Source organism: Chroicocephalus ridibundus, chromosome 15, assembly GCF_963924245.1.
Source record: "Chroicocephalus ridibundus chromosome 15, bChrRid1.1, whole genome shotgun sequence".
Classification (NCBI taxonomy): domain Eukaryota; kingdom Metazoa; phylum Chordata; class Aves; order Charadriiformes; family Laridae; genus Chroicocephalus; species Chroicocephalus ridibundus.
This window is the reverse complement of record NC_086298.1, coordinates 5019463-5031232: the sequence shown is the minus strand read 5'-3', so window position 1 is coordinate 5031232 and position 11770 is coordinate 5019463. Positions and strand designations below refer to the sequence as shown.

Sequence of the window (11770 nt, the reverse complement as noted above, 5' to 3'; positions counted from 1 at the left end):
TTCTAATCGCAGAACCACTTCTCAGAGAAGACTGCTCTAATCATTGGAGTCTCCCCTAGCCTGGCCCAGTGCGATCCTATTGTACCTCTAACACTTCAGAGCATCTTTCTCCTCTAAGCTAAAATGGGACGTGAGTCATCTCACAGCCAAAAGCGCTCTACAACTGAGTGGTCTTTTGGAGAGAGGTGTCTCAGAGGCTGTACGAGAGGCATTTGTCCAGCTGGCAAACAGACTGACCAAAATATATTTTATTCTTCCAGAGCTGAAGCCCAGAGCTTTTTGGATGAATATGTGCTTAACTATTTATAATTGACCTTTGCACAAAAGCACATGAAATTTTTATAGCCTAAAGCCTCATTTATTAACTTTACTGGAGTGTAAAATATTGCTGTTTGCTATAAATTTGTACCAGGACAAACAATATATATGCTAATTAGTGGCTGTGCAGCCATTCGGGGGCGTATGTGCTCACCAGTCATTTCCAACAGGCAACAGAAAAGAATGGAACAGACAAATGACAATTGAGTAGTTTGATACTCTCTGTTCAAACAGTGAAGTCTGAAGAGGTGAATTAATGGTGTTCATTATAACAAGTCCATTTCCTTTTCATTTCCTTTATAAATTAGTCCAGGTAACATGCTGTGTCCCTGAGAGAGCCGATCAGAGGCAACCTGCTGAGATGCACCTGCAAAACCGATCACTCTGGAGTTCTTTCATCACTCCTTACTCAGCTTTCCCCTTCCTTTGCCTTCCTTCAGCCCACCCATTCCTCTTCTCCATTTCGTCTCCTCCATCTGCACTTTTTCCTTTTATCCTTTCCCCTATTTCTGTTTTTGCATTACTCTATTTTTTTTTTCCTTTTTGCTCCTGCTCCTCTTTTCATCTTTTTTTCCCTGTTTTCCCTTGCCTTTTCTTCATATTGTCTCTTGCTTCTTTTTTATCCCCAGTACCTTTATCTCACCAGATATTATCTTATCGGTACTTTCGGGATCTCAGTGTTACTTTATTAACTTTGGATCATACAAGGGTATGTATGATATGCACATATCCCTAAGGCTCATCAAAACTCAGTATGAAATACAACCACAGGGGCAAAAAAAAAAGCGAGTGAGATGTGTTCAATTTCACGTGGCTGAACCAGCTATTTCATGGTTGGTCAGTTTTTGGTAGCAAAGAAGTAAGGTTGTAGAGACAATAAAAGGAGCCTGTTGATAACATCTCAAGTGGTCCAGGAACTGCAGCTGCATCTGAAGATCTGTTCCTGTATTTGTCACAGGTATATCAGTACATACCGTCCAGAAAGATGAGTGGCAACCTGCTGGCAATGAATATGACCGCTCTCAGCACTTGTCCGGGGATGGGGAAATGGGAGACAAATGCCATTTTAAGGGTGGGTGGTCACAAAAGCCTGCCGTGGGTGTGAAATGATGCTCCTCAGAAGGCATCCTTCCTCTTCTCCCATTTCCCTGCGCCCCTCCAGGCCGCTCTCTACAGGACGTAACAAGGAGCCGCGACACTCAAATGGGGAGCAACCAAAATTGTAACAGTGCTCGATCATCTGCGGGCATAGCAGAAATCGGAAGGGGCACAAGGACACAACCAAGGGAGATCCAAACACAATAAACCCACTAAAAAATGTATACAGATTTCCCTTGGACACAGATTCGGGATGCTGATTTCCACAGAATGTGGACCATGTAAAGAATCCAGTTGAGTTCATTGAATTGTGGGAAATTGCTAGGGATTTTCCATCAAAACATTTTCAAAGAAGTGTTTGGTTTCTATAAAAATTTAAAAAAAAAAAATCAACTCAAAAATACCAGCATCAGAGAAATTGCTTCAAAGTTTCCATTGAAGTAGACAGGCATAAGCCCTACTCTGAAGCCCGTGAGAGAGAATAATGATGTGCCCCAAAATATCATTATCATGAGGTACATTGAGGTATCTGGAGGATTTTAACTTAAAATTAAATTTCCAGCATTTTCAACCTATCCTTTAGCTATTTTGCTTTAAAATTACGTTCTTGTTTAACTTTTTCTGCTATCAATCCTATTGATATATTGAAATGTCTTAGTGGGAGAAAATTCTGCATGTGAATCAGACCTGTATTCTGTTATAAATGTTAAATAAAAATATTTCCCTAAGCCCACAAACTTTCCGCTCCTGGGGAATTAAATAAACCAAGCTGTGAAGCTGTCCTTGGGTATTTGTAAAGGTAAATAAACAACAAAATACTTCATTAACGAAACAGTTGTGTAAAAAAAACCAAAAACCCAGTTCATCAATCTCGTTGAGTTTACATGTATTAAAAGAAAAAAGCTTCCTTTAATGATTTTTTTCTTATTTTTCCCCATTAATTTTAACAAATTTTAAACTAACACAATAACGTACCAAAAGCTCCAGGGTTTTCCAATTCTAACAGAGACACTTTGCTGAAACCACAGGCTTTCTCTCTTCTAAAGACAGACTTTCAGTTAAAGAATAAGATTGGGTTTACGAATAAAATTGTTCCAATGAGCAGGATTTGTTGTTTGGCCTGGAAATCTCTATTGCTATCATAGATCCTTTATTTTTTATGTACAGCCAAACAGGTCTCCCCTCCATACCTCAGTTTACCCACGGAAGGGAAGACGTGGCAGTCCTGTGAAATACCTGAAGTCGAGGTAACTCTGGATGGATTTTTTTCTTTCAAATATCAGATTTTTGGGGAAGTGAGAGGACAGGCCTGGAGGGGTTTATTCTTACCGTAGTCTAGTCTCAGCCTAGTTGAGCAGAAGCGTGGTCTGGATGGTCTGACAAGGTGGGGGCCACTCCATCTCCGGGCTGCGCTATTGCCAAGGCTTCACCCAGCACGCACGGTGGGGTTCAGGATGGGGCGGCAAGGGGAACTGTCAGCACGAGCAGAGATAACAGCGTTCAAACACCCACCGCCTTCAGAGATTATTTTTTTAAAATTGCCGATCGTGAGAAAAATTATGGGCCAAACTGTCTGCTTATGTAGCTCATCTCAACTCCAACAGAGTTATAGCAGGAGCTACATCGCCAGTACGCCGAGTATGCCCGGCTTTCCGTGTTCAAACAGCATGAGAATACCTGAAAAAATGCATGAGGTTTTTATAAGCACATTTTGAATTCTTGTTTATGTGTCTTCTCTATTTTAAATCTTTCGGATATGCTGGGATCACGGGGCAGGGGAGCTGTGGTTTTGTTTTTGTTTTTCCAACTGCATCTACAGAAAAAAAAAAAAGCACTGCCTGTTTTCTTACACACACAAAAAAATGAGTATTCCTTAAACATTCTCTCCAAGAACTGGGGATTCACCTGAAAGACCAAAGAAAGCTGGTACCTTTGGACAGTGGGGTGAAGGAGGAGATGTCTGGGATTTTTGTATACAGGGCAGTGATATGTAAGTATATTCCTATTAATCCTCAGCATCACGGATGCTTTCCCCAGCTTCCTCTCGTTGGCACTCCGTTATACATGAAAGTAAGCGGGAGATCTCTGTGATCTTATTGGCACATCTCCTTTTCATGGCCTCAGAAGGGAGACGAATAGTTAATGACCCAAATTCTTACTTTCATCAACCATTGGGCTGGCCCAAATCAGAGACGTGGACCTGGCCACCCCAGCCCCTTCATCATGTCATCGACTTGGTATTGTCCGCTACATTAAATTCATCAATAAAGAATTTAAAAGATCTTCCTCCCATCCCTTTTATTGTCATATAGGAATTGCATTATTCACATGTCCATATGTGTAAGCATAAACTGAGCTTTATGATCACTTCAATTCCATTTTTTTTAGGCAAACAGTATATCAGCGAAGGCCTCATCATAAAAATATTGACCCAGTTCACAGCTGGCATAAAATGCCATTGATTTCAGTGGGGTTGTGGAATTTGGCTCACTGCAATAAACACTTCCCATGAAGCCCTATTCAACAAAGTATCTGGAAAAACCTCCTTTCTCCCATCTTGTCTTATCATGGTGTGGCAGCAAAGCCATTAGGGCATTTTCCCGTGGTGTTGAAGCTGCTGATTCAAACCTCTCCCCGGCCTTATGCAACCCTCCTGCTTCACCTCCTCCTGGGCGACAGGGCTGGAATTGGGGAAGGGGAGAGCGCCACGAACCCGGCATGAGACACCGGGAGGCTGCTTCAGCACAGCCCCCTTAATCCCGCTCCTGCCCCAGGACTGCCTCACTCGCTCCCGGCACCAGAGGCAGCTGAACATAATGCCAAATGCTTTGTCACTTGCTTTCGGCTGCACAAAGTGGCCTTTCCGTGTAGTTTTATCCCCAGTCAAATTAATAATGACTAAGATTGGAGCGGCTCAGCCAGCCACAGAGCTGGACGGCTTTTTTGGAGCCTGTTCAGCGCCTAACACGCCTGGCAACAGTGTCCGGGTTTTAACTGTTGCGCGTGAAGGGACCGCTTGCCTTGACTAGTCCCGCACAATGGTTTTGCTGCCACTGCTAATATTTGAACAATGTGTTTGCCAATTACGTTAATACAAACAAGTCCCCTGGATCCCAGGGAAAGGCTGTGCAAACCCAAAGTGAAAGAGATACTGGCCGTCTGGCTACTCTGCAGAGACTCGTGCTCCAAGGCAGGCAGAGGACAAGGACAAGACAGAGTAGAGAGTCCTCCGCCAGAAGCGGCAGTGTGGTTTAGCTGGGCTTAGCTTGGCTAAGTGATGGGTGACTCCCAAAACTCAGGCTGGGGTGAAGACAGATGGGTGGGATATCAGAGACACCTGGTTTTTGAAGTGCCTCCCAGGAGTCGCACATTGACTGCATTCCTTTGACTTCTCCAGTCACATCCTTTCTCAAATTGAATTTGTCCAAGTGAAACATGAAGCTACTTTACACTTATTTTCCATCTTTAAGTGATTTTTTCATCTTTAAGTGATCTGCTCCAGTGTCAAAGGTTGACATCTCTTTGCTTCTCTTAGCTGCTTTCTTGATTAACCTGTCCTCATAATCACTCATCTATGCCTGGTTTCCCCCACTACAATCTGCCGTAAGGCCCTGCTGCTCTGTTGACCTCTAGTTTAAATAATCAGAAACTCCTTATCCATGAGGAAAATATCATCCATGCGTGCTCAAGGAAAAAAAGTTCCTCCGGGACATGGGGAAGCAGTTGGGGTGTTTGGGACAGAGAGAGGGCAGCATGAACTAGGGAGGGAGGCCATGCAATGCTTGTCTTTTTTACCTCGGTGTCCCCATCTCCACGGACAAGGCCAGCAGGAGTTATGTTCCTCTTCCAAAGGACATTGTGTTTCCAGCTCCCTTCCTCCTCAGATCAGACCTGAAACCAGAAAGTAGCCTTGGGAAGCAGGGAGAGCTTTACTGGACTGCGATCCTTCCAGTTTTTGTGCACACACACACACACACAAGCATGGCCACATGCATGTCCTCACATTGAAAACAGGCACAGACCTTGCCACAGACCTTCTTATGAAACAGAAAATACTGCACAGCTGGTTTAATAGCCTTTAAAAGTCCCATTTGGAGCTGTTCAGGAGCTAAGCCTCATCGTTAAAGATCAGCTCATAAAGCTGTCATCATTAACTGCCACCCACTGCCACCACAGCGCCGAGGTCACGTCTCCAGGAAGGGGAAGGCCAGTTTCACCTGGGCTCCATCCCACAGCTGGGGATGTTGTTAGCACCCCTCTTTATCCCCGAGACAGCGCTGTTGGCTTCTTTGAGCGAGCATAGTCCTCCTGCTGCCCCAAAGTTCATGGTCTTCCTGTTCTTGTTTCAGCGCCAAATGCCCATCTGTCTCCAGCCATTTCCTAAATTATGCCTGAGCAGCCTCCATTTGTTTCCTTCTGAACCTGCTCCAATATTGTGGGTTTGAAAGTTCACCTCCAACCTGGCCATTATTGGCTTTACCTTCCACTGAGTAGCAACTGTGAAAAACACGAGCAGAAAGAGGCAAGCGAGAGTCCTGAGAAAGAATAAACAAATTAAATGCCAGCTGAGCTCTGAAAGGCATTTTCTAGCCCAAACAGAAAACACAGCTTGCCCTTTCATTTTAGACCAGAAATAGGTGGCTATTGCTTTTCTTTTCTTTTTTTTTTTTTCTTCTTTTTTCTTTTAATGAGTCATCCTTAAGAAACTCAAGGTGGTTGTGGAAGGGATAGATGGAGGTGAAATTACAGGGAAGTGACAAACTCAGATGAGGAGAGTACCAAGATCTGGCAGGCTGTCCCTGTCCATGGCATTACTCCTCCCACAAGTGAATTCTTCTTGCCAGTGTTTCCCCTTGGCTGCCCTCCTCTCCCAGGCTCTCCTCTCTCCATGAATCAGTCCTGCATCTCTGTGCTTCCATCCTACATCCTTTATCCCTCTTCTCTGCCTCAGGCCAATGCTTCTGGTTTTCTCCAGCATCTCTGTGCACCTTTTCTTTCTCCAAAATCCTCAGTTCCAGTCCTTCTCTCAGCCCCGTTCCTTCCCTACACTATTCATGTTTACCAGCCACATCACGGATTTGGCAGTTTTGCCTTTGCATTAAGGCCCTTCAGACATGCCCTCTGATTGCTCATTTAACCCCCTGATGCTCTTTTCTGTCATTATAATGGTTTCTTCCCCATTGTCATCTCACACACATCTCACCCTTCACTTTTAGCCCACGCTCCTCCCTCCGTAAGCTGCCCCTTGCCGTACCTTTCTCCTTTTTAGCCCTTCAGTCTCAGTCTTTTCTATATTCCAGAGTAACACCAGCTTGGAGACACTCTTCTGCTTCAGGGTCCACTGGTTTGCTGGTATTATATGCACCACCATGACATGCTTTTCTCTCTGGAACTCACTAAAGGCATCTCCTGGGTGACGTCCAGTCAGCTTTGCTCCACAGTGCACCATCCACGCTGCGTTTTGAAATCCCAGCACATACGTAAGGGAGTTTCTTGCCTCACGCGATCTCTCTCCCAGCGGCCAGCTCCTGAAGCATGAGATTAGGGGAAATGGAAGTTGTAAAAACTCACTTGCAGGAGAAATGCAAAACAAAACCCAGCCCAGGTCAGGACACGACTGGCGTTCACCCAGCTGTTGTAGGAGTGAGCCGCAGGACCAGCTGAAGGACAGAAGTCAGACAAGCATCCAGAGGAGGACTGCAAGGAAATGTGCAGATAGATAGATAGACAGACAGACAGACGGACAATAGGCAGGCAGATACGGATATCTAGATGTATTGATAGATACAGATATACAAAAATTATTTATAGATTCCCTTCCTCTCTCCCATCCTTTTGCATCAATACCGTTTTTTGTTGGGGTCCAAGAACAGCAGTGCACCTGCAACCAGATCCGCAACCAAATCTCAACAGTGTAAGTGACAGTGAATTTCTGGGGACTTAAAAATCTGCCTATGCCTCAGGAGACCTTATGTCCAGTCTTATTTCCAACGGGCCTTTAAAATCCTGAGTGCAATGTGATGCTATACAGAAGGATGTTTCTATAGACCTCGCTTTAAAGATAGGTTAAACACCAATACCAAGACCCCTATAAAAGTCTGCAGTGAGAGCAATTCATTCACACCAATATGATATCAGGAGCAGCTTGTTTGAGAGCAGCATAAATGGAAGGAGAACAGACTTTCCTGTAGGCCTAATTAGGAAATCTTCTGAATAAACCCTGATTTATGTTTCTTCAACAAGGCATTTCCTCAAGGGGTAAATCACTTGCCATGATTTCCTTACTTTGAGTTTACCCATAGCCATTGGCAGCCCAGGGGAGGAAGGTGCATACCCCTTCTTCCCCGTTAAGGCTTGAGAACATGGAAAGAAAGTAAAGAAAACTACGAAACGAGCTGATTCCCGTGTCCTGCTTTGCAAGCACAGGACACCTTGCACTCCCCGGCTGCTGGTACGAGACTGACTGGGCAGCGCTGTGAATCAGTAGGGCTCATTACTGCATCCTTTAGCATCCAGAGCCTCGCAGACATCTGTGAACCTCCTCAAGAGCCCAGTGGAACATTTAAAAGAGAAGCGGCAGCATTTTCTTTTAAAGAGCTGTTCTTCTGTCTCCAGCTAAAGTGCTGTTGTAGCTCACTTCTGGGAGGGAGAAGCCTTCTACGGCTGTGTGACTGTGCTACTTCAGACTGGAGTCCTTGGGGAACCATCACAAGCACACTGTTGAGACAGCCTAATAACCCAGGCAGCATTTCAGCGATCCTCCTGCTGCATGGGAAGGGGATGGTCCCGGCACAGCCGGGATACGGCCCACCGTGTCCCATCAACAGTGGCCCAAAGGATGGTCACTTCACGTCTTCCCCTTCCGGAGATCTCCGAATTGGGCACCAGCAGAATGTTATTTCTCTTCCCTCAAGGCGTCAAATTACCGAGCACTTGAGCAGAGTCAGCTTACGGATATTTTTCATTCAAGCAGCAGCTAAGGGAGCTTCCCTGCCCTGTGCTGCTGTTTGGTTCGGTGGCATCTGAAGAGGCTCCTGTCGCTCTGGCTCCTCGGCCTTTCCCTCATTCCCCACGGCCCCTTTACGCCCCCTGCAGATGCCTCTGGCCAGCTCCTCCCATGCATGCAATGATATTGCTGGGTCTCAGCGGCAGTAGAGAGGTTTCCTGAAAAAACAGACTGAGTGTCCCTCTAGAAATGTTAGATGCCTACCATTAAAAACACCCACTCATTAAATTTCGCCCTGGATTTATTATCTACTCTATGACGGTTGTCTTCAACAGCCTGTTCCTGACCTCCTTCAAGCTGACAACCAAAACAGATGTCTTTCTTACGAGGACTGTAATCCTGGGTTTCCCTTCTCAGTATCACTAGCACATAGACAGAAGGGAAGGGAGGGGAAAAAGAAAAAAAGTTAAAAGTAAAAAAAAAATAATAATAATCCTGAAGTCTTGCACACTACTAACCATAGCAACAGCATGATCTTAACGCTGCAATCTCCGTCCTCCCAGCGCTTTCTGCCCAGGGGAACAGATTCCTCATCGTTGTTGTGTGGTAACTCAGGGACCAAGAATGTGCCGACTCATTCTGGTGGCTGCTTCGAACTTCGGAGGGACTTTCATAATATTTCTGTGTATTCTGAAAAATCCCAGCCTTTGGAGTCATGCTATTTTGTATGAATCAAATCAAGTTTTCTCATTCTCTCTTTTAAATAAATTCATTTTTTATTTCTTGTAAAGATGGTTCTCATCGGTCTGCAATTTTCAAAAATTAGTAAGGAAATTTAAACAGACAAAGAGACAGAGCAGAAATGTATACACTAATTATTTACTAATCTTTTCCATATAATATCATTATCCTTATAATGAGCTCTTGATTTTTTGTGAATCTGCCACCTTATTATTGGGGTTGGAAGCGCAACCACCTATTGTGAACAGTTCAGCTTACTCACAACAGTAAATACTGGCTGTAGTAATAAAGATTAATTGGCCGGATGGTATCATAGCCCCCACAATGGGCTCGCTCAAGATGCCATCCAGAGCCTCTAGATCTCTGTGGGCCTGGCAATAAACGCGAGGGCTAAAGGAGCATCAGGCAGGGAAACGTCTCGAAAGCATCATCTGCAGACAGGGCTGGTGGGATTGAGGCATGGCCGTTCCAGTAACCAGTAGCCCTGGGGCGAGCAACGGAGACGCCATGATATCAACCACCTTTCACTCTCTGGTAATGATTAATTATTCACTTAAAGCTAGATTTCGGCTCCTGGCTTTGTGTCCACAGGAAGCCACTATTTAAACCCTATTTCTGTGCTGTCACACTCTGATCCTAACCAAACGTGCAGGTAAATCATAACATCCATCAAACAACCACACAATGTGAAAATCCATTGCAGGGTATATTTTTTCTTTAACACCACTACTGAATAAATTAACCAGGTAGCGGAGCAGTAACCTTGAGATAAATGATTAGGTGGTTTTATTTTTTATTTGGGAAAAAAGAAGATGACACAGTTTTATCATATTTATAATAAAAGTCATTGACATAATAAAACACTCCCATCACATCAGTATTCATTTCTGCAAATAGAGCACTGACGTTTTATAATATTAACATGTGTTATAAATGTCACTGATATATTAAGATTTTCAGTCTCTCTAACCAAAAATATAGAGAGATGACTGAGGAAGAGATGACTAATTCTAGGAGATTAGAGAGAACATTTTCTCATGCAATTAAATCATCTTCTGGTGATTGTGAGCCGAGGGAAACATACAAGAGTCCGGTTCTGTGATTGTAATTTTTACCACCAGCACAGAATGACCTGGGGCACTGAGTAACCGGGATGTTAGGAAAACTTTGGCATGATGGGAAATGCGCGAGTCAGTGAGCTACTGGGCAGACTGCGTACTGCATGGTAATACGGCTGCACCCACCAGGGCAGTTTAGACTGCTCAAAACCTCGAAAAGTGCCTTTGGGTGTCTCCTTGCACTGAGATAACGTGGCCTGGACCAAGGCTGGAGATCTTTTTCCCATCCCCTGGGATGCAGGGCCAGCATTCAAGAAAAGATCCCTGGGCTGCCTCCTTTACTGCAGGAATATGAACAGCTGCAGGCAGCTGAGTCCTGAACGGGACATGTGCTCTGCTCCCGGGAATGTCAAGCTGTTGGCACAAGCTGTTCCTCCAGCTGTGTGGAAGTACGGCTTATGGAGTATGGAGTATGACGAGAACGTGACAGGGAGATTCAGGGCCGGGACATGGCCTGTATTGCAACAAAAACCCAAGGGATGAGTTGTCAACAGGGCTAGATCCAGGAATGTGAGCTTTAGTGAATGACTAAGTGATAAACAATGAGCAAGGAATGAAGGAGTCCCTTGACACCATGACTAATTCTAAGAAAATCTTGCTGAAGTTCCTGGGTCTCATCAAGCTTTCACTGAACTTACAGCTCCTGCCAGGCATTGGGCTTACAGCAAAGCTCTGTGCTAACCAACAAGTAAGGTTATGTTTCAAACCCAGCAGCCTCTGGGAGGAAATCTAGAAAAGACACTTAGGAGCTCTCTTGGTCTTCAAGTTTGAACTTCCTGCATAATCCAGTCTAAGAATTTCATCCCATGATTTTTGTTTTACACCCGTAATTTCTGTCTGTCTTACCGTTTTTACCAGAAGGAGCTATTTGTGGTTTGTAGAAGGTCAATACAGAATTTTTATGCTAGCACAGTTTGTCAGTCAGTTATGGGGACTTTTCTTCTTTTAACCAACAGTTAAAGCAGTGCAGGACCTGAAATGCATTCCCTCCCAGCTGTTTAAACGACAATTACATCAGTATTAATTATTTTTCCTCCTACATGGAAATAACATATATTTATGCAATAGGTCGTTTCCCTAAAAAGCTTACAATCTGATACAGAAAAAGAAAAGAAGAATAAAAAACCAGGAACAAGCGGTTAAGGGGCTGACCCAGTCACGCAGTCTGGCACCACAAGGGGGACGGCAAATAAGGTTTCCTGAGGCACAGGCTGAATTTAAAGATCACCGTTGCTTTGGCTGTCAAAATCTGATTAAATCAATGCACTGCAGTTCCCCCCACCAAAAACAGGTACTGACTGCAAAAGGGTGGGAGAAAGGAAGCAAGCTGTAAATCATTTTTATATATCTCTATCCATGGATATTTCTGTATATCCATATCTATCTGCCTGTCTATCAATCTTTGCTAACTTCCTCTTTTCCACTGAGATGCAGACATCTTCAAAATGTTTTCATGAGCTCCCCAAACAAATGTCACAGGCATTGCCAAATTTCAGTTCACAGGAGAGAAAATGAGTCTACTTTATATTATTCATTTATATTCAGGGAA

The 11770-nt window shown here is 44.2% G+C and overlaps 1 long non-coding RNA gene across 1 annotated transcript; it reads right to left on the bottom strand.

Annotated features, from left to right (window-relative positions):
* Positions 1 to 2778: 2778 nt before the first annotated feature.
* LOC134523919 (uncharacterized) lies at positions 2779 to 6772 on the bottom strand. The gene is made up of 3 exons (XR_010073440.1): positions 6671 to 6772; positions 5212 to 5307; positions 2779 to 2888 (listed from the first exon to the last, which is right to left on the bottom strand). It is a non-coding gene; the product is annotated as an uncharacterized LOC134523919 (long non-coding RNA).
* Between the last annotated feature and the right edge of the window lie 4998 nt (positions 6773 to 11770).